This window comes from Ambystoma mexicanum, chromosome 4q (genome assembly GCF_040938575.1).
Source record: "Ambystoma mexicanum isolate Mex_15411 chromosome 4q, UKY_AmexF1_1, whole genome shotgun sequence".
Lineage (NCBI taxonomy): Eukaryota > Metazoa > Chordata > Amphibia > Caudata > Ambystomatidae > Ambystoma > Ambystoma mexicanum.
The window spans coordinates 1,298,309,831-1,298,337,020 of NC_090928.1; positions in this window are offsets into that span (position 1 = coordinate 1,298,309,831).

Genomic DNA, 27,190 nt, shown 5'->3' on the forward strand with positions numbered 1-27,190 from the left:
AAAGGGATGAGACAGAGGAAGAGGTCACCAGTGGGAGCAGGAGTAGAGGAGGTAGTTTCTCTAGTGGGTAGGGTAGATGAGGTTGTGGTAGGTGTGATGGATGAGAGAGGGGCAGCCTGAGTGCTATTTGGGAAGAGAATGGGAATGAGGATGTGACAGAGGAAGAGGTCACCAGTGGGAACAGGAGTGGGAGGTAGTTGCTCTAGTGGGTTGGGTAGATGAGGTTGGGTGGGTGTGATGGGTGAGAGAGGTGCAGCCTGGGTGCTATTTGGGAAGAGAGTTGGAATGGGGATGAGACAGAGGAAGAAGTCACCAGTGGGAGCAGGAGTAGAGGAGGTAGTTTCTCTAGTGGGTAGGGTTGATGAGGTTGTGGTAGGTGTGATGGATGAGAGAGGGGCAGCCTGAGTGCTATTTGGGAAGAGAATGGGAATGAGGATGTGACAGAGGAAGAGGTTACCAGTGGGAACAGGAGTGAGAGATAGTTTCTCTATAGGGTAGGGTACATGAGGTTGGGTGGGTGTGATGGGTGAGAGAGGCGCAGCCTGAGTGCTATTTGGGAAGAGAGTGGGAATGGGGATGAGACAGAGGAAGAGGTCACCAGTTGGAGCAGGAGTAGAGGAGGTAGTTTCTCTAGTGGGTAGGGTAAGATGGGTACAAAGGTATATAAGAAAAAAACCCTGCCTCAGAAATTTAGGATCTAACAATCTTAACCTCCTTAACCAACCAAGATCTAAAACCAAAAAAGCGCAATTGGGTGCCTTTGGCATTGTGGCCCCGGCACTTTCGAATACCCTGCCTAGTCACCTGAGTAATTTCAAAAAGGGTTTAAAAACACTTCTTTTTAAATAAGCATTCATCTGATATCCTCTCTCTCTGGCATCTCTTTGACCTCAGGATACCTTCTGCCTGTTTTTTGTCATGTTTGTCAATGTCCGCGCCCTCACACCCACGGGCCTATGGCTGCGCAATACAATGTTATAAAGTAAAGATGAGGTTGGGTGGGTGTGATGGGTGAGAGAGGGGCAGCCTGAGTGCTATTTGCGAAGAGAGTGGGAATGGGCCTGAGACAGAGGAAGAGCTCACCTGTGGGAGCAGGAGTAGAGGAGTTAGTTTGTCTAGTGGGTTGGGTAGATGAAGTTGGGTGGGTGTGATGGATGATAGAGGGGAAGCCTGAGTGCTATTTGGGAAGAGAGTGATGAAAGGGATGAGACAGAGGAAGAGGTCACCAGTGGGAGCAGGAGTAGAGGTGGTAGTTTCTCTAGGGGGTAGGGTAGATGAGGTTGGGTGGGTGTGATGGGTGAGAGAGGGGCAGCCTGAGTGCTATTTGGGAAGAGAATGGGAATGAAGATGTGACAGAGGAAGAGGTCACCAGTGGGAACAGGAGTAGAGGTGGTAGTTTCTCTAGTGGGTTGGGTAGATGAGGTTGGGTGGGTGTGATGGGTGAGAGAGGGGCAGCCTGAGTGCTATTTGGGAAGAGAGTGCTGATGCAGATGTGACAGAACAAGAGGTCACCAGTGGGAGCAGGAGTAGAGGTGGTAGTTTCTCTAGGGGGTAGGGTAGATGAGGTTGGGTGGGTGTGATGGGTGAGAGAGGGGCAGCCTGGGTGCTATTTGGGAATAGAGTGGGAATGGGGATGAGACAGAGGAAGCGGTCACCAGTGGGAGCAGGAGTGAGAGGTAGTTTCTCTAGAGGGTAGGGTACATGAGGTTGGGTGGGTGTGATGAGTGAGAGAGGCGCAGCCTGAGTGCTCTTTGGGAAGAGAGTGGGAATGGGGATGAGACAGAGGAAGAGGTCACCAGTGGGAGCAGGAGTAGAGGAGGTAGTTTCTCTAGTGGGTTGAGTAGATGAGGTTGGGTGGGTGTGATGGGTGAGAGAGGAACTGCCTGAGTGCTATTTGGGAAGAGAGTGGGAATGGGGATGAGACAGAGGAATAGGTCACCAGTGGGAGCAGGAGTGGGAGGTAGTTTCTCTAGTGGGTAGGGTAGATGTGGGTGGGTGGGTGTGATGGGTGAGAGAGGAACAGCCTGAGTGCTATTTGGGAAGAGAGTGAGAATGGGGATAGGACAGAGGAAGAGGTCGCCAGTGGGAGCAGGATTAGAGGAGGTAGTTTCTCTAGTGGGTATGGTAGATGAGGTTGGGTGGGTGTGATGGGTGAGAGAGGGGCAGCCTGAGTGCTATTTGGGAAGAGAGTGGGAATGTGGATGAGACCGAGGAAGAGGTCACCAGTGGGAGCAGGAGTAGAGGAGGTAGTTTCTCTAGAGGGTTGGGTAGATGAGGTTGGGTAGGTGTGATGGGTGAGAGAGGGGCAGCCTGAGTGCTATTTGGGAAGAGAGTGGGAATGGGGATGAGACCGAGGGAGAGGTCACCAGTGGGAGCAGGAGTGGGAGGTAGTTTCTCTAGTGGGTAGGGTACATGAGGTTGGATGGATGTGACGGGTGAGAGAGGGGCAGCCTGAGTGCTATTTGGGAAGAGAGTGGGAATGGAGATAAGGCAGAGGAAGAGGTCACCAGTGGGAGCAGGAGTAGAGGAGGTATTTTCTGTAGTGAGTAGGATAGATGAGGTTGGGTAGGTGTGATGGGTGAGAGAGGGGCAGCCTGAGTGCTATTTGGGGAGGGAGTGGGAATGGAGATAAGGCAGAGGAAGAGGTCACCAGTGGGAGCAGGAGTAGAGGAGGTAGTTTCTCTAGAGGGTTGGGTAGATGAGGTTGGGTGGGTGTGATGGGTGAGAGAGGGGCAGCTTGAGTGCTCTTTGGGAAGAGAGTGGGAATGGAGATAAGGCAGAGGAAGAGGTCACCAGTGGGAGCAGGAGTGGGAGGTAGTTGCTCTAGTGGGTAGGGTAGATGAGGTTGGGTAGGTGTGATGGGTGAGAGAGGGGCAGCCTGAGTGCTATTTGGGAAGAGAGTGAGAATGGGGATGAGACAGAGGAAGAGGTCACCTGTGGGAGCAGGAGTGGGAGGTAGTTTCTCTAGTGGGTACGGTACGTGAGGTTGGGTGGGTGTTCTGGGGGAGAGAGGGGCAGCCTGAGTGCTATTTGGGGAGGGAGTGAGAATGGGGATGAGGAGACAGAAGAAGAGGAGAAAGTTGAGTGATTGGAAGAGAGGGGGTTGGTGGAGGCCATTGAGATAGAGAGATGGAAATGGCTGTAAGGAGGAGCAGCAGGATTGGCAAGAGCATTAAAGGAGAGGAGTGATGGGGAGGGGTAGGGAGAGAAAGAAAGGGCCTGAAGCAACCAAAGTGGGCAATGCGAAAATAATCAGTGTCCTAAGGAACCGGACAGTGGATTTAAAAAATCACAGCTTGCTTATTGAAAAACAATGCACATTAAAACAAATCTGAGTGTTCAAGGTGACAAAACTGTGCAGATTAAGTCAATTACAAGATCCTCGGTAACCACACAGTGAAATGTTAATAATCACAGGGTTCTTGGTGAGCACAAATTAAAAGAAAGTCACGAATGCATTCTTGAAGGAAGTGATTCCTGCATTCCCCCGTTAGCAGTTCAGTTGGTGGCCTCGTTATTAGATAACACCGGGGTGCTTCACACCATGTATCTGAATACAGCATGAACAAGTGTAATTCCCTGCTGCTTGAGCAGTCTTTCCTTCTCCCCCTTTGCACTGTCATTGCCTCCACCAAATGCTGTACAATGCTCCTGTGTACTGTTGCTGTGTGGCTCTCATTCGTAATTTCCCTCAAAGCCCCCTGCCCTTTTAACTCCCCCTCTGGTGTTGCCCGTCATTCCCTCCCAAGCTCTCATTTCTTCCTCCCTGAACTGTCATTCCTCATTCCTTCCCTCCATGCTAAATGGACAATGCAACAAACACCAAACTCAAAACTAATGGCTTTGTCAATGCTTGTTTCACATGTTATCAATCATGTATCACAAGAAGCCTGTGGTGTGCAGCTGATTGACACTAGGGGAAACAGGAACTGAACCATGACCTCACAGGAAGTCAGTCATTAAGACCCCACCCGCACTAGTAATGCTCACAGACTGTGTCCTTTTAACACTCCATGATGTCTTCAAAAAGATCTTCACAAACGCTCAATTCCAAGACCACGACCCACAGGAATAAGAGACACTAATAGGACATCTCAAAAGCAGAGGGACTTCTGTGTGAAATGATTAATTCAAAAATATACTGAAATATGACTTTATAAACACGTTAGGTTTTATTTTATGTAAACAAAAATGTATTTACTTGAAAAAACCATGCCCAAGACAGAATGCACATTTCTGCAAGGGTGTGTGGGTATGCTGATCTCCTCCTCTTTTGATATCAGATGTTCAAGTCTCATGTTTTTTTAAGTTAAATTCATTTTATTGAAAATGTCATAAGCAAGATTACATATGGTTGAATTAAAATATTGAGTTCATTGAATGCAGTGTAACAGTGAAGGTTAAATATTAATATCAATTATTATTATGATGTACATTCTTGGATCAAATACTTATACTAACAACATTCATTAACTAAATTTGCTAAATTATCAGTTGTAATTCAGACTGACAGGGGAAGACAAACTTAGTAGGAAAGAGGAGGACAGGAATTAGACACACACACAGCTTCCTCACATGTGTCCGACTTTGTTCAACAAACAGCAAGGTCCTCCCACACCCCCAACCTGGAACACCTATGTCCCCCCCAGTATAAACAGTCACCAAACGAGGTAATAAACTGTGCAGGAACATTGTTCACTAGGCCATCTCCTCAATGAGATGGATATCACTCCCGAACATTACCTCCACAGGGGTTTTACCACTAGTGCTATGCGAGCTGCTTCGTTAGACCCTCAGTAATTGATGTAGTACTTGTTCATAGGGTTGCCGGGTGAGCCTGGCTACCTGCGAGGCCCTCTTTAGATTGGCCATGAACCTCTCAATCATGCCATTCACCTGGGGCCACAACGAAGTGACTTTATGATGGTGAAACCTCATGTATTCACTGAATTTGGTGAAACTGTGTCCATTAAACGGGGCCCTGCTGTCTGTCTTTATTATCCAGGGGACACCATAAACCGTGAAGATGCGGTCCAGCACTGGTATCACGTGATGAGCTGCTGTCGACAATATCATTTGGGCTTCAGGATATCTAGAGTACTCGTCAATGATGGCCAGTACATACTTCCCCCCCTTCTGTAGGGCCAAAGAAATCGGCAGCCACAGCCTCCGATATACCATCTGGTAGTTCAGACATCCTCGATGGCTCCGGGTGTCTGTTCGGCATGAGGAGGCAACCCGTGGGGCATAGTTTCAAGAGATCTTCCACCATGGTATCTAGTTGTGGAACCCACTCTTTCTGGCGCAGCATGCGCTTCATAGAAACCACACCCCGGTGGCCTTCATGAGTCGACTCAACTACCTTTTTTTTCAGGGATGTCGGGATTACCACCTTGTGACCCTTCAATAGGAGGTTGTCATCTGAGAGCACCCATTCCTCTCTCACTTGTAACAACCACTCTATTTATACCCGTATATCCTTTGCTGCCACACGCCCTCTCTCCTTGGCTCTCCTCCATTGGCCTGACAGGAATCCTTCACATAAGATCTGACATGCCGGGTCCGCCTCCACGTCTTGGCCAGTTGAGCCAGCTAGATCCCTTCTGGTATGGCTTGTTGGATTAGATACCGGTCAGCCACAGATGGTTCAGGGGTGCATCCAGTTCTAGGACATCTGGAAAGGAAGTCAGAAGGGTTTTCCTCCTTCCCTGGTCGGTGTACTATTCTAAATGAGTTGTCCTGTAGCCAGAGCCCCCATCTCGCAATTCGGGGTGGCATTTTGGCTTGTGGGTTGCCTTACAAGAATAGGAGTGCCTGATGGTCTGTTACCACCCGAAACGGCTTGCCGTAAAGAAAGAGATGAAAGTGTTCGCAGGCCCAGACTACTGCCAGACTTTCTTTTTCAGCCTGGGAATAGGCCTGCTCGGTGGCTGATAGGCTCCTACTTGCATAGGCAACAATGTGGGTCTGTGACGGGTCTTTGGGGTCCACCTCGGCCAGGATGGCACCAAGTCCCACAGGACTTGCATCGACTGTTAGTTCCGTCTTCCTTTCAGGGTCGTAGTAGGACATATTTTCAGCTCTGGCGACCCTTTCTCGATTGATTTCAAAGGCTCTTTGGCACATGTCCGATCAGTTGAACACTGCATTTTGTTTAGTCAGCACCCTCAGGGGATCACTTACTGTGGCAAAGTCTTTAATGTATTTGTGCAATAGTTGGCGAGGCCTAAAAATGACCTCAGTTCAGAGAAATTGCTTGGGGGCAATGTTTCATTTGGCGCTGCCTCCTTCTTCGGATCCCGTGTCATGCCGTTTTCTGAGAAGACATCACCAAAGAAGCGTAATGTCCCTTTCCTGAACTCACACTTCACTTGGTTGAGGGTGAGACTTGCAGATTCCAACACCTTGCACACCTTTGCCAGGGTCTCGTCGTGCTTGCTGACATCCGTCCCAAATACAAGGATGTCGTCACTGTAGTTTATACAGTTCAGGATGTGTTTTATCACATTGTGAACCTTGGCTTGAAATATCTCTGCTGCTGAGGAGACCCTGAAGCTTAGCCTTTTGTATCGGTATAACCCCAGGTGGGTGACCAACGTTGTGATGTTTCTGCTTTACGGACTTAGTACCAAATGATGGTGTCCCTTCTTTAAGTCCAGCTTTGAGAAGACCCTGGCCCTGTTCAAAAGATAGATCATGTTGGTGATTCGCGGAGCCATGTGCCTCTCCCTCCATATGGCCTGGTTGGGCCTCCTCATATCAATGCACAGTCTGATGGCGTCAGAACTTTTTTTAGGCACTGGCACAATGGGCGATACCCAAGTGGTGGGGCCCGAGGCCGGCTCTATTATGTCTTGTTCCCAAAGCTTCTGTAGTTCGTCTTCCACTTTTTCTTTGGATATTGACCGGTTTGCCCCTGTAATGTTGTGCTACTGGGCGCACCGTGTCATCTATGTGCAGCTTCACTTGTCTGTTTCAGAGTTTCCCAATCCCTTTGAAAAGATTGGGGTAGATTTTTGTGATCATTGCCACGAGATCTATGTATTTATGAACCATGATTTTGTAGAGGATATGTATAAGATCCATGTCAAAGGCTACCTTGAAGCTAAGTACGCAGCCACTCTCATTTTCCTTCGCAAGCACGTGTATGGGCACTCTTCTTTCTTGTCCCTTGCAACGGCACGACCCCTCAAACTGTCCTATGCACTTGAGTGGTGTTTTGGCTCCATAAGCATAAATGTCTACGGTGGCAGGGATACGTTTCGGGCTTTGAGGTAGTTCCTTGAATATTTTGTCGCTGACTATGTTTACTTTAGCCCCCGTGTAGATGAGGAACTCTGTTGGTCTTTCGTTGAGTTTTATGATTTATTTATTTATTTTATGTATTACATTTGTTACTCACCCAGTCCCTAGGGTATCACGGCGAGGTTACAGACAGCTTATAAACATTTTTTATACAGTGTTACATATCGATGAAGAGCAGTGGTAGCGAATCAGAATAGAGGCTATTAATACAGACATTGTAGGATGCTGAGACGTACATATAGATGATAACAACATCCTTTAAGATTGCAGTTAAATCCGTTGAGCGAGTTCTAATGCCCAGAAGTCAGTATTTATTGAACAACCAGGTTTTCAGGGCTTTTTTGAAACCTAATAAGGCACTCTTCTTTTTGATACTGAGTGGTGGTGCATTCCAAAGAGTTGTGGCTAGGACTCTAAAGCTGCTTCTACCGGCTCTCTTATATTTGTGTTTCGGTATTTCCAAGAGTGCCAGATTATTGGAGCGGAGGGTTTTGCATGAGTTTTTTTTCCTTGATACTATTATTTAGGTAGCTGGGGGCTTTATCCATAATGCATTTATGTACAACACATAGTTTTTTGAAAATAATTCTGGCTTCAATGGGCAGCCAATAGTTTTCTCGCCTAATATTGGAAATGTGGTCAGATTTCTTTATGCTTAGAGCCTCCCTAAGGGCTTTGTTCTGTATAAGTTGTAATGTGCTGATATTTACTTTGGAGGTTCCTAGTAGAAGGGTGTTACAGTAATCAAGCTTTGTTAGAATTAGCGCTCTGGCCAGAGTGATGCAATTAGTATGCGTGAGGAACTGGCGAGAGCGATGAGTTTGGCAGTGTAAGCTGTGGCGGAGGAGAGGGCTGATATATGTTTATTCATAGTGAGGTTGGCATCTATATATACACCAAGAGTTTTGACTTGCTTGAGTACTGGGATCCGGGTCCCATATATGTTGATATGTGAGTAGTCTGGGTGGAGGGTTCTTATTCTGTTTTGAGAACCTACGATGAGAACCTCAGTTTTCTCGTCATTGAGACAGAGACTGTTCAATGCCATCCAGTTCTGAATAATGGCATAGACTTTATTAATGGTCTGGGTGTTTTGGGTGTAGTCCCCCGTGATTGGGGTGAGGATCTGGGTGTCATCTGCAAAGTTTGTGTAGATGACACCCATATCGTCTAGTGCTGAGAATAGGAGTTTGGTGTAGGCATTGTAGAGGGTGGGAGAGGGGCAAGATCCCTGGGGAACTCCTATGGGGACCGGTATAGGATCAGCAGCATAGTTTCCAATGGTGACTCTGGATGTTTGGATTAATGTAGGACTGTGCTCTGTAGCCCTTGGATTGCCTAGCATGTAGACATATGCTTTCTTCCTTTGTTCACTCCCTGATGTACTGATCTCTGACTCAGAAGGAGATTGCTCGACTAGATAGCGCACATGGCGCCTGGATCTGTGTTCCGGTCTCATTCAGGTGACGTAACTCCCCGTTTCTCTCCTGTCTCATCTCGGTCTCTCATCACCTGATTCCTGCTCTTTCGGTTCGGGGTCGGTGTGCCTCGGTGGGGGATGCAATCTTGTCCCGGATGACTGAGATGCCGGAGGCAAGGTCCTTGGTTTGAATCTCGGGAAAGATTCTCTCACTGTCTCCCTTCCTTTCTCCCTGGAGAATCTACACACCGATTTGAAATGACCCTCCTCTCCACACATGGAACATCGTTGGCCAATGGCGGGGCACGACCCTTCATGTGGGTATTCGAAAACACATTTGTAGCAAAATGGGACCTCTGGTCTCCTCTCGTGCTGGAGTCGATTGGACTGCTTCCACTGGCGTGATGGTGTTGAAACTTTCCACCTGCGAGTCGATTGCTCTTTCAGTTCATCGCAGTGTCAGTATTTCGTCCAAAGTGTGGGATTTTTGTGACAGCTTCCTCCTGAATGTCTGTGATTCGCATCCCACAATGATCTGAAGTGATTGACTCCTTGGCTCCTGCCCTTGCTGACTTCTGCAATCACTCCTTCGCCTCTGGAGTCTTCCCATCCCCTCTCAAGCACTCCCTTGTGCACCCCCTTCTTAAGAAACCCTCTTCCGACCCTTCCTGCCCAGCTAACTATCGCCCAATCTCTATCACTCCCTTCCTGGGCAAGCTCCTGGAGAAACTGGCCATCTCCCAGCTTAATCTCCATGCTGAATGTGTTGGTAGTCTTCATGACCATCAGTCTGGCTTCAGAGCTGCCAGAAGCACGGAAACTGCTCTCCTGAACATCCGTGAGGACCTGCTCTCGAACCTTGACTCTAACATTCCATGTGTTCTCATTTTGCTTGATCTCTCTTCTGCCTTTGATACTGTCAACCATACCATCCTCCTCAACCGTCTCCGTGATAACCTCGGTATCACTGGTCAGGCTCCGACGTGGCTGACCTCTTTCCTCTCAAATCGACCCTCCCAGGTCCAACTGGGGTCTTTCCTCTCTGACATCTTCTTCTCTACCTGTGGTATCCCCCAGGGATCTAACCTCTCTCCCTGGCTGTTCAACCAGTATCTGGCACTTCTCGCCCACCACATCGCCGCTCTCTGCCCCTACTTTCAGTGCTATGCGGATGATACCCAACTCATTTTCAGGCTACCCTCGGCCTCCTCTTCTCCTTCCCTCATCTCTGACTGTCTTTCTGCTATCCAGGAATGGTGTGCCGCCAACGACCTCTGCCTTAATGCCAGTAAGACTGAGATTCTACTCATCAGCACTCCCACTCCCTCCTTCCCTGCTGCTCTCTGGCCGGCCTCTCTGGGCCCTCTTCCTACTCCTACCTGCAAGGCAAAAAACCTTGGTGTCATCTTCGACTCCACACTCTCCTTCTCTCCTCACATATCCGACATATCTATGAAGTCTCTCTATATCTTAATCTGCCCGCCTCTACTCTCCGCCCTTTGCAACTCATCCAGAACAGGACTGCAAGACTTGTCCTTGGCCTCAAGCCCAGGGACCGTATCTCTCCAGGACTGAAATCACTACACTGGCTCCCAGTGACTGCGAGGATCAAGTTCAAAACCCTCTGCATTGTCCACAAGGCCGCCTGGGGCCTTGGGCCAAAATACCTTCAACTCTCTCTTCCTAAATATCTTCCTTCTCGAGCTCTTCGCTCATCCGCCTCCAACTCCCTCAGGGTCAGCCGCTTCTCCAAACAACGAGTTGGGGGCAGATCTCTTTCCACTGCAGGGGCCTCCCTCTGGAACAGCCTTCCTACCTCCCTGAAACTTGAGGAGAACCACCTCCGGTTCCGGAAGCACCTCAAAACCTTCCTCTTTGCCTCCGCTTTCTCTCCCCCTCTCCCCTGCTAATACTACTGAAACTGCATTGAATCTGCAACTGGGCCATTCACCGTTCTCGGCCCAGCCACTCTCCCCTGCACTGCCTCCACGGCAACCCCTGCACTACGGGACTGTGTCTGTATCCATACAGCCCCCCTTCCCAGCACTTGTCTGCACTTACCTCGCACTTGCCACCAGCTGGCCCTTGTTATTTATCCTGTATGCTGTATGCTTATAACCCTGTACTGCACTTTCCCCTCTCCCTTCCCCCATGCACTTTTCCCTTCCCCTCTACCCTTGCACTTGCGCGATCTGAATGACACCTGGCCTAGTAAGATCGTTGTCTGTCTTCCCTTGTTCCCCCCCCCTGCCTCGTCGCGCCTTGAAACACTTGTGTATAGGCGCGTTACAAATGCCTTATCATATCATATCATAAGTCTCAGGGCCTCTGTATTGGAGTAGTTCGCAAAATCACAGTGTTTCATTTTAATTCTCAGTCTTATGACATATGCATCCATGGTCTCACCTTTTGCCTGTTTGGTGCTGTGAAACAGGTGGCGCTCGTAATCCACATTCGTGTGTGGGGTGAAATACGCAGATAGAGCCTCTTTTAAGTCATGTATGGAATCGATGCTGTCAGCTGGCATCTCATCAATAATATCACGTGTGGCAGGACCTACTGCCAGTTTGAGAAGACATTTCAGTCTGTCATCTTCAAGGGGCCCTGTGGCCCCCATTTACAGTTCAAAATCCCTTATCCACCGGGCCCACCACGACCCCATGTTGCTTGTGTCCATGACGTCGAAGGCACCTGGCATGTGTGCAGCCAAGGAATCCCGGCAGTCTGTATGGGGCCTGTTCTGGCATCTGTGGCCCCTGGACCTGGGCCTGTGCACCCTGACATCTTGAGCCGACATGTTCCCTTAACCTTTGGTTGCTTCAATCCTTCTTGAACCTATGGCATCCACGACCTGCCTGTGAGGCATGAGGACTGTTCTGTGGCTTGCAAAATCTCCCTTTGCCTCTGAAATGGCGTAGCACACTGATGGCTGCCTTTATCAGGCGCGAGGACCATCCTCTGGGGCCAATCCTTCTTGTCCCTTCTCACTGTGTGCGGGTCACCGCGGTGGCCCAGGGCTCCTAACTGCTCTGCTACGAACATTTAATGAAGATCACCGTCACGGCCTGGGAGAATCATCTGCTTTGACAGGAATGTTCCAATCTGAACATTGTGAGCAGGCGGGCACCCAGCACCATGTGCGCGTGGGGTGGGTCAGCACGGCCTCTCCATGCAAACTCCTCCGCCTGCACAACGCGGGATTGCGGCCGCCCCTTCTCCAGGTGTCCTCTCAGCAGCACCCCGACGTGGGTTACTGCGGCTTCGCTGGTGTGCCTCCGCGTGCTGCGCTATATAAAACAGACAGACATCGAGCTTACTCACACGCGTCCTACTTTATTGAACATCCAGCAAGGTCTGCCCACACCCCACCCTCCCACGTCACGTCCCACCCAGGCTCCCGCCTCCCTATAACCTGGAACACGTGTGTCAACGTGACCAGGAAGTATGGTAGAAAATAAGAGAACACACAGAGAGAAATAATAGGATTGAGGCGGACAGGAAGTATGGTAGAACATAAGAGAACACACAGAGAGAAATAATAGGATTGAGGCGGACAGGAAGTATGGTAGAACATAAGAGAACACACAGAGAGAAATAATAGGATTGAGGCAGACAGGAAGTATGGTAGAATATAAGATGTAGCAGAATTCTACCATTTGTTGTTAATTTAGGTAAAGTTCTATAGGTTAATGCATACAGGTTCTCAATCCCGTGAAAAGAACAGATGGAATTCCACCATAGATTATAACTCCATTTTTGTGGGTTTTCCAATTCGTCACAATTAGATGAAAAGTAACATAAATAAACAAGCAGACTAGGTTCGGAGATTGAACGGGGATTAACCAAAACACCAACCATCAAACTACCCAAAAGTAATAGTTTATGAAATGAGAACGTGATGCAAACATTTCCAAATATTTTCCCAATATGTATGAACATATTTTCATTTAAAAATAGAATTAATACAATCTGCTGGTGGTGATTGGCAAGACCAGTATGCATCAGAAATAGCAGAAAAACACATTTTTGATAACATAACTGGTGTCAGATAAGCTTGCGCCTGAGTGCGGTTATCTGCAAATGACGCTGTGAAAGAGTGTGTCCAAATTTTAACCCATACATCAGGTGAGGGATGCAAATTCCAATCCAATCCTCATTTTCTAATGATTCTGGAGTTAAGCGGGTCCTTTTCTTGGGATTGATTGAGGATCGAATAGAGTTTAAATGCTTTGGTGGATTGAGAGTGCAAGAGCAATTCTATGGGCCTCATTATATGTTTGCCGGTATCCCACCAGTATTACAGGTGGGATACTGTCAATCTGTCATACTGTTACTGGCACCTGGTCTGCCGGAATTACTGGCAGATCACAGGCGCCGGTATCCACGTAAATCCCCATTGCCATGGAGACCCATAGGACTTCATGCAACTGGGTTGCCAAGTGAATGCAACAAGAGTCTGCCAGTAGGAGCCTGAATTACCATCAGCTCAGGCCTGCGGTAGAGCACTGCCCCTACCAGCAGACTCGCAGTATACACGCTGTTACCTTACCAACCAATGGGGTTTAGATTTATGTTTAGGGGTGGCCAATAGGTGATGTGAGATTAACCTGTATTCGATACATGTTGGATATGTAGATCTTGTGGGTTCTGTCTTTAAAAGCTGGTAACTAATGTGGGCGTTTTCAGTTTTTCAGTTCCCTGGAGCTGACTTACCCTCCCGGCCATATTTGCCTGTAATAAAACATATTTTTCTTGCAATTCGTGCACTCTATTATTGCATCCTTGGATTGTTTTTCTCATTCAGGGCTTGGACCTACCATACATAACTGATACTATTATTTTATTGAACCCAGATATAACTAGTCTGATGCAGGATGATTGTAAATATCTTTAAATGAATGGCAAAACAATTGATACCCTAATGTTTTTGAATCCTTCAAACAATGGCTATTAGTTATTGTGAAGGTTTAAAATCTTTGTGCAAGGTTTATCAACGTATTAATGAATGATGTAACGAACTGTACTGGGTAAGGATGCTTGGACATGTAGGTGCTTATCAGAACCAATATATGTTTTAACAAATATTTTAGACATAAACAATTTCCTGACATCTGTTGGGATGGAACATTTTCTATCCCACCCCCTAGGTGCTTTAGAGTGAGGAGAATTCCATATGAAGCTGTGTAGTGTGCTAGGGGGGAGAGGGCCATGCTATGAAACTCTGCATGGATATAATTTAGAGGGGACAATAGATGCATAGATGCGCGTATAGAAAGGAACGCCATTTTGTAATTATGGTAGATACATAGGGCCTCATTACACGGATGGCGGTGGACCAAGGTGCTAATAGCACCTTGGTCCATGCCGGTAAAAGACCGGCACCGCCTTGGTGGAAAGGGGAATTACCGCCCTATTCCAAGGTTGGCGGGGAGGTAATTCCCCTTCCCCCATTGCCCTTCCCCATTCCCATTTTTGCCCCATAGGGCTCTATGGGAATGGGGAAGGCACTAATTACGGTGCCGCAAATTGCGGTACCGTAATTAGCTCCCTGGTCCCTTTGCGGGTTGGTTTTTACCGCCTGCAAAAATTAGGTGTTAAATTCTCGAACCCGCAAAGGGACCTCGTAGTAAGGCGGTAAGGGTTTACCGGTACCGGTAAACCCTTACCGCCTACCGTGTAATGAGGCCCATAGTCTTGCATGGCTTCGCGGCACAACTTTAGCGCCATGGAAGAACTCGACTAGACTCAGATAATTAATGTCCAGTTCTCATGGAAGCTTCCCTTTATCCCTCCCTTTTGCAATTACTTAGTATCACTGGGAGGAATGCGCCCTGCAAGACAGTGAGGCAACACCAGGCTCCTCGTAGTGCCCATTAATCACAGCCAAACTATCAACAGACCTTTAAACCCAGCCCAGCCTACTCAGAGCCAGGGTCCACAGTCCCAACCATAAAACAAATGGCCATCAAAGATCTGAGCATGCACGGCCATTTCACCTCCCCACATCAATGCATCCTTTGTAGTGCGAGGTTATAGACCAAAATGAAGGTGCAGGCCTTGGGTGTGAGGGGTGCGATATCAACTAAGCACAGAATGTGTGTTGCAGTGTGTCTGTATTTCTTCCTCCCTTCCCCCTGGCACCAGTCCCCGAGCCTCCCAGGTGCATGCCACAGTGATATAGTAGTAGGCTTAGAGTATCATAGCAGTTTTGATATTGTAATTTACGAGGGACCTGACCTTCACGTCATAGGCGTTGCCCCACTGCCAGTCACACGGGAGACACGAATATGGGGGTAGAAACTCCCCTAGACCATATATGCAAGGCACTGCCGTTGTATTGTGAAAAGATTAAGAAGTATCACAACCAGTGGGTGACAGACTAGAGGAGAAGGAATGCCCCACTCCTGGCCAGATCAGGGCTCCTTTGACAGAAGTGTATTCTAACTTATGTCCACATACCTGACAGCAAAATACAAGGCAAGGCTGTTGCAGAATAGAAGAGAAGTATTGAACCTCTGGAAAATGTTTGAGGATACAGAGGATCCTAAGGGGGAAGGGGTGACACGCAACAGTACTAAAGAGTCCGGCGCAGGGGAAAATGGGAAGAACACAGAGGGAATAGAAGGGATATATCCACTAGCAACTTGCCCAATGGAAGGGTACATGAACCCAGCATATGTATCAGCAGGCACGATGGCAGCAGCAGCAGCCACAGTCCCACGTCCCCCTTATGTCTCACCACTGGAGGTTACCGCCCAGACCGGGGTGAGTGCAAGAGACCTAGAAATAGCATTGGAATTGACACAGACATATTTAGCCTGGCTAATGGCAGCATGTGATGTGACCAAGGCAGATACAGCGGTGCCACCTGTGGGGGCACCAGCACAACCAGCTGGGGATGAGTGGAAGTCAGGGGACTTCTTATTCAGAATAGACAGCACACCCATAAGAACTGTTCACGTAGAGCATGATGGAGGGACAGACAGCTTGGGCTATGAGAACGTAGGGTTGCGAAGAGGAGATATAGAAGGCTGGAGTGAATTTGATGATACTGAGGATGATGGAGGAGGGGCCGCAGAGCAAGCACCCCAGCGCACACCGAGGTTAGAAAGTTTTTGGGACAGAAGGCTGAGGGAGAGATTTGGCAGGATAGCATTAGCAAGAAAAAAGGGAAGTGTGGCCAAAGGCGGAAAAGGCAAGAGGAAAATGCAAATGCCACTGATACACAAGGGAGCAGGGAGGCCTCACTATGTACCCTGGGCACAGATGGACAACAATAACCTCCTTAAAGCACTCCCACCAATCACAGCAGGTGTGGGGAAGTGAATATACGCTTTTGAAAAGAACACAGTGGGGTGCCTTTAGCAATAGGAGATATTAAAAGCTTATTAGTGGCTGCAGTTGGGGACCAAGCTGAAAAAGTAGGGGTGAAAGTGGGATACTCAGGAGTAATGTTGGGCAATGATGCCCACTATGGAGCCTCATTCAACAAGATTAGGACCAGGGTGTGGCGTGCATTGCGGCCAGCGTTCCCAGAGCCTCCAGATTTACAATCCATCATGCAGTGTATTATGGGGGATGACAAAGGCGCTGCTCAGTTTATTCTCAGGGTCCAAGAGATGTGGATGGCAGAAACAGGCAACACCTGGGACCAGACAACCACACTTTCTATTTCATAGTGAAACAGGGCCTACCCAAAGAAGTGCAGAAGGCACTCGACAACATAGCAGGGATAGAAGCGAAAGTAATTCCCGAAATTCAAAGCATTATCGTTCATTATTGTAGAAGGATAAAAGAGTGTGAAAAGGAAACGATTCAGAGGCGACAGGCTGAGGAAGAGAAACTGGTCCAAAATAAGTTAGTGAAAGTAGCTGTGGTGGCAACAGGGCCAGGGCCGGCACAGGCAGAGGAGGGACGGTATGCCCCAATGCAGAAAATGCAAGAATAGCGTTGGTGTGGGCTGAAGGAGGACAAGGATAGTGGGGTGGCAGCCAACAATTTTCAGGACCACAGTGGAAGGAGGACAGAAACAAGGGTGAGGTGGGTGCAGAGGGTCTAGGGGAGAGGGACATGGGGTTCTGATGCTACAAGGGGGACCAGGGCAATGCTGGACATGTGGGAGGTGGGAGCACTTCTCCAGAGACAGCCGGAGTAGACAGGGTGTGGGGTATAACTACAATCAGCAGAACTATGGCTCCCTACCCCAAGGGAATACCTAAGGGCCACCAACTATGATACTCTATGAGATCCATCAAGCTTACATACAGCTACCCCTACCCAGCCCCTGCCACCGGCAACACCCGCAGCATTATCAACCGTGCACTACCATGCAGCAAGCAGAGAAGAGTAATGCCTTTGGCAGAGCACCAAATGGCACAGTGGCACATTTCAAGGCACTACCGTGGGAGGGGGAAACCCTTGTTCATTTCCTAGGACAGACTCATACCCTGACTAGGACACCCCAAAGAGAGTCCTTGCGTGTTCAGTCCTGTCAATGGCCCTAAATCCAGAGGAGGAACTGTTGGTGGGGGCAGAGATAGGGAACAAACAATTCATCTTTATGATGGACTCAGGAGCCGAGATGTCGTGCATCAGTGAAGGTGAATTCCCGTTATCAGGAAAAACTCTTGACACGCAGGGATTCTCTGCAGCTGTTTTAATGGTTCCATACAAAAAAGACTTGGAAGTAAAAGTGGGAGGGAAAGTTTTGAGGGCCCCCCTCTTATACTCTGAGAGCTCTCCTATCAGCTTGCTTGGTAGGGATCTGCTAAGGAAGCTGAACATGTCCATCTCATTCACAGGCAGCGGTATTGTCTACGCCACACCTGGCTTGTGTTCAATGAGGGCAATTCTCATGATACATGCCATGGTATCCCTGTCAACCCTGGCATGTTCATTTATGGCATTAGAGTGCTCGTCGGAGCAGTTACCCAGATTGCTAGAACTTGCTGGAGAGTACCCACTGATTTCATTTTCCAGCCTGTGGTGTCCCCAGAGTTGGTGGCAGGAACAATACTCTCCCTGGCCCTAGAGGGTCAACTAGTATCAGCCAAAGTAATTGTAGTTCTAAGTACTGACTACGATGTATGCCAGTGGTGCACTACTACTGTGCCCCTTAAAGAATTGACTGATGCAGAGCTCTTTGAGGACGGCAACAATGATGGGGAAATCATAGTTGAAATGTGCATACCCTGTGAGATTATGGTATAGTACCAAAGAGTCCAAAGCCCCCGCATGGCTGTTGTCAGACCACCCTCATTCAGCCAGGCAGACTTACAACAGATTTCCACGCACTTGTGGACAATCAAACCACATGATGTAGGGATGTTAAAGGAAGTGACCCCAGTGAGAATCACCCTAAAGCCTGGGGCGGTGATACCCCGGGTGAAACAATAGCCATTGTAGAGAGAGGCAGAAGAGGGGATCAGGGAGACAATACAGGCCTTACTCCACCAAGGGATCATAGTCCCCTTCACTTCAACCCGGCCATATACCCCATTAAAAAGTCCTCAGGGGGCAGTTGGAGGATGATCCAGGATCTTTGCCCCCTCAATGACGTAGTGCAAGAAGAATGTCCCCCTTGTCCCCAACCCGGCCTCCATCTTGTGCAGCATCCCCAAAGAAGTGACCCATTTTAATGTGGTTGACTTGAAGAACGCCTTTTTGTCGGTACCCCTGCACTCAGACGACATGTACCCTGTGAGGAAAGCACTATGAGCACACTTGTTTGCCCCAAGGGTACTGCAAAAGCCCCAGCCTGTTCAGTAGGATACTACACAAAGACTTAGGTAACATCCAGGTGCCCAGCACCATAATTCAATATGTAGATGATTTATTGGTATGTAGTGACAGTGAACAGAATTGCCGCAGAGACTCCATTGCACTATTACAACTGTTAGCACATAAGGGGTACAAGGCAGACAAGGCCAAGCTCCAGTATTGCCAACAGGAAGTACTTTACCTGGGGCAACTTATCTCTGCAGATGGGACGAGAATAATCCCTGACAGGGCAGCAATAATGTGTGCCACTCCCAAGCCACTCACAGTGAAAGACATGCAGACATTTTTAGGGTTATGCAATTACTGCAGGGTATGGATTCTTGACTACGCAGCATACACAGGCCACCCTTACAGGGCCTTAAGGAAGCACAAAAAGGGAACAGTATGACGGAATGGACAGCAGCTATGATTAAGAGTTTCAATGATCTAAAGGAAGTGATTTCCACAGTCCCTGTCTTTGCCACACCAGATTACACGCAGGAGTTGTACATATTGTCACACTGGAATGGCACACTCATGACAGTGGTACTGACGCAAAAAAGCACAATGAGCCACAAGCCACTGGCATACTACAGCAGCACACTAGACACGGTTATGCACTAGACACAGTTATGCAAGGACAGTTTGCATGCGAACAAGCTCTCGCTGCTGCGCCCTTTGCAATCGAAAAAAAGTTCCACAATTGTGATGGGTGTTCAGTAACTTTGTATATGGAACACTCAGTGTTTGCCATCATAGACCGGGCAAAGTCCACCCTCACCACCGAGCGGCCATCAGCATGTAAAATTATTCTCTCAAGCCCACATATCCACATTGTGAGGTGTAAAACGGTGAATCCGCCCACATTCCTCATGGAACCCTGCACGGACGCAGACTTGCAGCAACATGACTGTTCAACTTATAAGGGTGAGGAAGATAAGATCCCCAAAGCCAAAAACAGCCCTTTAGGGGAAGGAGAAGTGATTTTAGTTGACGGGTCAGCGACAATTGACCAGGACACGGGACAGAGACACGTTGGGGTGGCAGTGGTGCACCTAGTGGGGGACGACTATGGGACACTAGTAATGAAAAGAGAGAGGGTGAGAGCATCAGGAACATATGGCTGCTGCGCTGAACTTGTCTAATTCAAAGTGTTATGTAGGAGCAGCCAGGTGTAGGAATCCGATAGGGCAGTGCTCATGTGCCCCAGGTGAAGGATCGGAGAGTGGTATTGGATTCCCACGGTATTGGCGCTTCATACACAGTTGTAAGGGTTTTCAAAAGATCTTATGATTTGTTAGAGCACAATTGGTTGCAAAAGGAATCCACTAGCTCTAGAATTGTGCCATTAGGTCTTTATTGTCACTGTGGGTGCCGACACGTGTTTCGGCCACTCAAGGGTCTTTATCAAGGCTGTGGTAGTCATCCAACATACAGTGGTTGTTTACAAATTTGTAGGATGTCATATCAAACATAGGTATGGCAAATCATGGGGCCCAATTGTACTCCAGTGGTGATAAGTTCAGGGTGATTTTTGTGACATGTGCATGTTGTGAAACATGTGATTTACAGTTGCAGGAATCATATTATTAATGGTCTTTGCAAATTAGTTTATCTAAATTCAGAAACATACTTTCAAAAAGTTGTTTTGGTAGTTGAACTTTCATGAACTTGGAAATGAGTCTGAAAGTGCAATGAATAGGTATCCCTGTAACATGAATCTGCCACCAGCTCCAAGAGGCACAACACTGTTTATGACCTGGAGATTTAATACTTTCATGAATATGTTATGTGGAAATCCACTCCCTTCCCCAGTGCTCTGTTAACATAAACATACAAATAATACAGCTGTAGAATACACTTTATACTTAACATGTGCACTCTTATCAAATCAAATCAACGAAAATGCCTTTCAACAAAGTGATCTTATGGAAAGATGCCCTTGAATGCTGGAAAAACGTACTACACTAAGGATGCACCATTGGACCTGAAGACATCATCACAGAAACAAAATAACATCCAAACAGAACATAGACAGTCCCACTGAATTTTCATTCCTCACAGACAGACCCTCTGCAAAAAGTACTCGGGCATCTTCCAAGCCAAGAAGGATGAAGCTCCAGACAGCTCCTTTGAGGTGGAGACCATGATGGAGGAAAGGGAATGGAGGATCACAGTGGAGATGGAGACCATGATGGAGGCAAGAGAACGGAGGATCACAGTGGAGATGGAGACCATGATGGAGGCAAGAGAACGGAGGATCACAGTGGAGATGGAGACCATGATGGAGGCAAGGGAACGGAGGATCACAGTGGAGATGGAGACCATGATGGAGGCAAGGGAACGGAGGATCACAGTGGAGATGGGGACCATGATGGAGGCAAGGGAATGGAGTATCACAGTGGATATGGAGACCTTGATGGAGACAAGAGAACGGAGGATCACAGTGGAGATGGAGAACATTATGGAGGCAAGAGAATGGAGGATCACAGTGGAGATGGAGACCCTGATGGAGGCAAGGGAACGGAGGATCACAGTGGCGATAGAGACTGTGATGGAGGCAAAGGAACGGAGTATCACAGTGGAGATGGAGACCATGATGGAGGCAAGAGAATGGAGGATCACAGTGGAGATGGAGACCATGATGGAGGCAAGGAATGGAGGATGACAGTGGAGATGGAGACCATGATGGAGGCAAGGGAACGGTGGATCACAGTGGAGATGGAGGATCACAGTGGAGATGGAGACCATGATGGAGGCATGGGAACGGTGGATCACAGTGTAGATGGAGACCATGATGGAGGCAAGAGAACGGAGGATCACAGTGGAGATGGAGACCATGATGGAGGCAAGGGAATGGAGGATGACAGTGGAGATGGAGACCATGATGGAGACAAGGGAATGGTGGATCATTGTGGAGATGGAGGATCATAGTGTAGATGAAGACTGTGATGGAGGCAAGGGAACGGTGGATCACAGTGGAGATGGAGACCATGATGGAGATAAGAGAAGGGAGGATAACAGTGGAGATGGAGACCATGATGGAGGCAAGAGAAAGGAGGATCAAGGTGGATATGGCCATCCCCCACTTATTTATTGGAATGTGTGTTCAGCGCGGGCACTACCCAGAAAATCTCAGAGCTTCTTACAAGTTTCAAAGGCTAAAAATGCAGAAAGTGAAACGGAAGTTACCAAATATTTTCAGGACAGGACAGGAAGATCAGATAGGCAAGTGGGTGGTGGCAGTGGAGGTGGAGAGGCTGGCTTATGTGTGGGTGAACAGGTATGTTTTGAGGCTCTTTCTGAAATTAGTGATGGGGGCGCGGTGCTCTTCTGGGTTTTACACACAGTCTGCACCCACTTCAGTCTTCCTGCTTTCATCAGGTGTATGTGTTTTCATCTACATCAAAAGAACTACATGTAATTAAACAGTAAATGATTGACTCGCTAAAGATGACAGGCCAATTTTAAAATGGAACTGTTTAATTTAAACAATGAAACGCTGTCATGTTAAAAGATTGACATCTTTAAATGGAACACTTTTCAGCATTCTCCTTGCCGTCCCCTTTTACCACAAATCCTAGATAGACTGCAGAGCTCTGAAACACTTTATAAAAACTCTGTCCATGCTAGTCCACACCCAACACCATTCTGAATTTCCCAGTTCTCTCCCCCAGATATACATGCCGACCTTTAATTGTCTAAGTTCTGACCCTATCTGTGTTTTGTATGTTTACCGCTTTCACCGCCTCTCTCAGATCCTTATCTGGGTCTCCTGCTTTCCAGGATCCTTTGCCAGGCTTTAAATGAGTCTCTGGTTTCTTCAGTTTGAATTGTCTTTTCTGCAACACCTGAAGGTTTGGTTCCTAATTGTTCACACAAGGTCCCTCCCAGACCTTGGATTTCATCCGCATTTAATCAGGGTTTCTCCCAGATCTTGAGTTTCATCAGTGTTCACTCCAGGTCTCCCCAGAGCTGGAGGTTCATCAGCGTTCACTAAGGGTCTCTCTCAGACCTTGAGTATCATCAGCATTTACTCAGAGTCACTCCTAGATCTTGGGTTTCATCAGCGTTCACTAAGGGTTTCTCCCAGATCTTGAGTTTCATCAGTGTTCACTCCAGGTCTCCCCAGAGCTGGAGGTTCATCAGCGTTCACTAAGGGTCTCTCTCAGACCTTGAGTTTCATCAGCATTTACTTGAGGTCGCTCCCATATTTTGGGTTTCATCAGCATTCACTTTATGTTTCTCCCAGAACTCGGATTTTTATCAGTTAGGTCTCCCCTCCATCAGCAGACCTTCCTGGCATGACTCTGGACCTCTCGCTGGGTCTCCCCTCCATCAGCAGACCTTCCTGGCATGACTCAGAGACCTCTCGCTAGTTCTCCCCTCCATCAGCAGACCTTCCTGGCATGACTCTGGGACCTCTCGCTAGGTCTTCCCTCCATCAGCAGACCTTCCTGGCATGAGTCAGGGACCTCTCGCTAGGTCTCCCCTCCATCAGCAGACCTTCCTGCCATGACTCAGGGACCTCTCGCTGGGTCTCCCCCCCATCAGCAGACCTTCCTGGCATGAGTCAGGGACCTCTCGCTAGGTCTCCCCTCCATCAGCAGACCTTCCTGCCGGGTTCTGTCCTCCTATCAGTCTGTAGGGGGGAGTTTGACTTCTGACCTCATGTGGCATGACTCAGGGACCTCTTCCATCAGCAGACCTTCCTGGCATGACTCAGGGACCTCTCGCTAGATATTCCCTCCAGCAGCAGACCTTCCTGGCATGACTCTGGGACCTCTCGCTGGGTCTCCCCTCCATCAGCAGACCTTCCTGGCATGACTCTGGGACCTCTCGCTGGGTCTCCCCTCCATCAGCAGACCTTCCGGGCATGACTCAGGGAACTCTCGCCAGGTCTCCCCTCCATCAGCAGACCTTCCTGGCATGACTCAGAGACCTCTCGCTAGGTCTCCCTTCCATCAGCAGACCTTCCTGGCATGACTCTGGGACCTCTCGCTAGGTCTTCCCTCCATCAGCAGACCTTCCTGGCATGAGTCAGGGACCTCTCGGTAGGTCTCCCCTCCATCAGCAGACCTTCTTGGCATGACTCAGGGACCTCTCGCTGGGTCTCCCCTCCATCAGCAGACCTTCCTGGCATGAGTCAGGGACCTCTCGCTGGGTCTCCCCTCGATCAGTAGACCTTCCTGGCATGAGTCAGGGACCTCTCGCTAGGTCTCCCCTCCATCAGCAGACCTCCCTGGCATGAGTCAGGGACCTCTCGCCAGGTCTCCCCTCCATCGGAAGACCTTCCTGGCATGACTCAGGGACCTCTCGCTAGTTCTCCCCTCCATCAGCAGACCTTCCTGGCATGACTCTGGGACTTCTCGCTGGGTCTCTCCTCCATCAGCAGACCTTCCTGGCATGACTCAGGGAACTCTCGCCAGGTCTCCCCTCCATCAGCAGACCTTCCTGGCATGACTCAGAGACCTCTCGCTAGGTCTCCCTTCCATCTTCAGACCTTCCTGGCATGACTCTGGGACCTCTCGCTAGGTCTTCCCTCCATCAGCAGACCTTCCTGGCATGAGTCAGGGACCTCTCGCTAGGTCTCCCCTCCATCAGCAGACCTTCCTGCCATGACTCAGAGACCTCTCGCTAGGTATCCCTTCCATCAGCAGACCTTCCTGGCATGACTCAGGGACCTCTCGCTAGGTCTCCACTCCATCAGCAGACCTTCCTGGCATGACTCAGGCACCTCTTCCATCAGCAGACCTTCCTGGCATGTCTCTGGGACCTCTCGCTGGGTCTCCCCTCCATCAGCAGACCTTCCTGGCATGACTCTGGGACCTCTCGCTGGGTCTCCCCTCCATCAGCAGACCTTCCTGGCATGACTCTGGGACCTCTCGCTAGGTCTTCCCTCCATCAGCAGACCTTCCTGGCATGAGTCAGGGACCTCTCGCTAGGTCTCCCCTCCATCAGCAGGCCTTCCTGCCATGACTCAGAGACCTCTCGCTAGGTCTCCCTTCCATCAGCAGACCTTCCTGGCCTGAGTCAGGGACCTCTCGCTAGGTATTCCCTCCAGCAGCAGACCTTCCTGGCATGACTCAGAGACCTCTCGCCAGGTCTCCCCTCCATCAGCAGACCTTCCTGGAATGACTCAAAGACCTCTCGCTAGGTCTCCCCTCCATCAGCAGACATTCCTGGCATGACTCAGGGACCTCTCGCTAGGTCTCCAGTCCATCAGCAGACCTTCCTGGCATGACTCAGGGACCTCTCGCTAGGTCTCCCCTCCATCAGCAGACATTCCTGGCATGACTCAGGGACCTCTCGCTAGGTCTCCCCTCCATTAGCAGACATTCCTGGCATGACTCAGGGACCTCTCGCTAGTTCTCCCCTCCATCAGCAGACCTTCCTGCCATGACTCAGGGACCTCTCGCTAGGTCTCCCCTCCATCAGCAGACCTTCCTGGCATGAGTCAGGGACCTCTCGCTAGGTCTCCCCTCCATCAGCAGACCTTCCTGCCATGACTCAGGGACCTCTCGCTAGGTCTCCCCTCCATCAGCAGACCTTCCTGGCATGACTCAGGGACCTCTCGCTAGGTCTCCCCTCCATCAGCAGACCTTCCTGCCGGGTTCTGTCCTCGTATCAGTCTGTAGGGGGGAGTTTGACTTCTGACCTCATGTGGCATGACTCAGGGGCCTCTCGCTAGGTCTCCCCTCCGTCAGAAGAACGGTTCTTGGGGGTAGATTTCTCGAGAGTAGCTTCTGCAGAGTTGCCACACTGTGCTCTTCCTCTTCCCAGGAAGTGGTGTCCCTGTATATCCAGGGAGGGACGAGAAGCTTGCTAGATTCCTTCCCTGATTCTCTTCCCCCTTCACTCTCAACATCCACCTTTTTAGGTTCTACTGGTAAGTGGTGTTAGCCACTCATAAACCTGACACTTTTGACATGAGAATAGCAGACATATGGGAGATGGCATGTAAGGAGGGTCACACAGCCTGCAGATAGGGTCTGGTTATTGGCCATTGCGGTGATAAGGGCTATGTGATTTCCCTACCCATTCCTGCCCCTCTCCGCTCTAACCATACCCATTGCAGAACTTTTGTTTTGGGCACATTTTGGTGTTGGGATGCACCACCATAACGCTGAAACCACTGCTACGGAGAAAAGAGAGATGGAGATTTGGTAAACAGTACCTGGTTGGCATGACAACTGGCAACGCTCTACATATACAAAGGAAAATGCATAGGCGGTAGTTCATAGAATTTGGCGCACAAGTGGCGCACGCAGGTGGCGCACAGAGTGCGCGTGCGGCAGTGTGCGCCAGCCGCATGCACCAAAACCCATTTAGGTGCACAGTGTAGTCATGGATTTATACATCCATAAGCAGCCGTGGTGCAGAGTGGTGCAGCGACCCTGCAGCAGTGCCAGTTCGCCCCCAACCCCGCCCCGTGCGCCAAAAACATCTCACAAATCCAGTACATGGCGCAAAGGCCAGTGGACCAGCATACAGCCCCCAACCACGAAAACACGTGTAAAACTCCCTGTGCACCCCTCGGAATACACGTACCCCGCTCGCGCCAGCGAAATCGTGTGTAAAACTCCCCGCGCACCCCTCGGAATACACGTACCCCGCTTGCGCCAGCAAAATCGCGTGTAAAACTCCCTGCGCACCCTTCGGAATACACGTACCCCACTCGCGCCAGGCCTATCGCGTGTGAAACTCCACGCACACCCCGGAATACACGTACCCCGCTCGCGCCATCGAAATCCGGTGTAAAACTCCCAGCGCACCCCTCGGAATACACGTACCCGGCTCGCGCCAGCAAAATCGAGTGTAAAACTCTCCGCGCACCCCTCGGAATACACGTACCCCGCTCACGCCAGCGAAATCATGTGTAAACTCCCTGCGCACCCCTCAGAATACACGTACCCCGTTCATGCCAGGCCTATCGCATGTGAAACTCCACGCGTACCCCCGGAATACACGTAGGCCGCTCGCACCAGTGAATCGCGTGTAAAACTCCCCATGCACCCCTCGGAATATATGTACCCCGCTCGCACCAGGACTATCATGAGTGAAACTCCACACGCACCCCCGGAATACACGTACCCTGCTCACGCCAGGCCTATCACATGTAAAACTTCACACACACCCCCCGGAATACACGTACCCCGCTCGTGTCAGGCCTATTGCGTGTAAAACTTCACACGCACCCCCCGGAATACAAGTACCCTGCTCGCGCCAGCAAAAACACAAGGAGAAAGCCCCCCCTGTGGAGTGGGCTGCCTGCGGAGCATGCCAGGGTGGATGGGCTGCCTGCGGGGTATGGACTGGGGTGATGGGCTGCATGCGGGGCATGCCCAGGGGTGATGGGCTGCCTGCGGGGCATGGGGCGGTGAATGGGCTGCCTGTGCGTATTCCGGGGATGCACATGGAGTTTTACAGGCGATTGGCCTAGTGTGAGCAGGGTACAGGTGTGCCCCCACTCCCCATGCCCCGCAAGCAGCCAAAAACTACAGGGGACCACCCCACACCCCTGGGCATGCCCCGTAGGCAGCCCATCACCCCTGGGCATGCCCCGCAGGCAGGCCACATTGCACCATGCACTTGGGATCCCCGACACATGTTCCCCACCCCACCCCCATTGATGGGCACCTGCCAGCAGGCCCCGACTCATGTCTCCACCCCACCCCCATTGACGGGCACCTGCCAGCAGGCCCT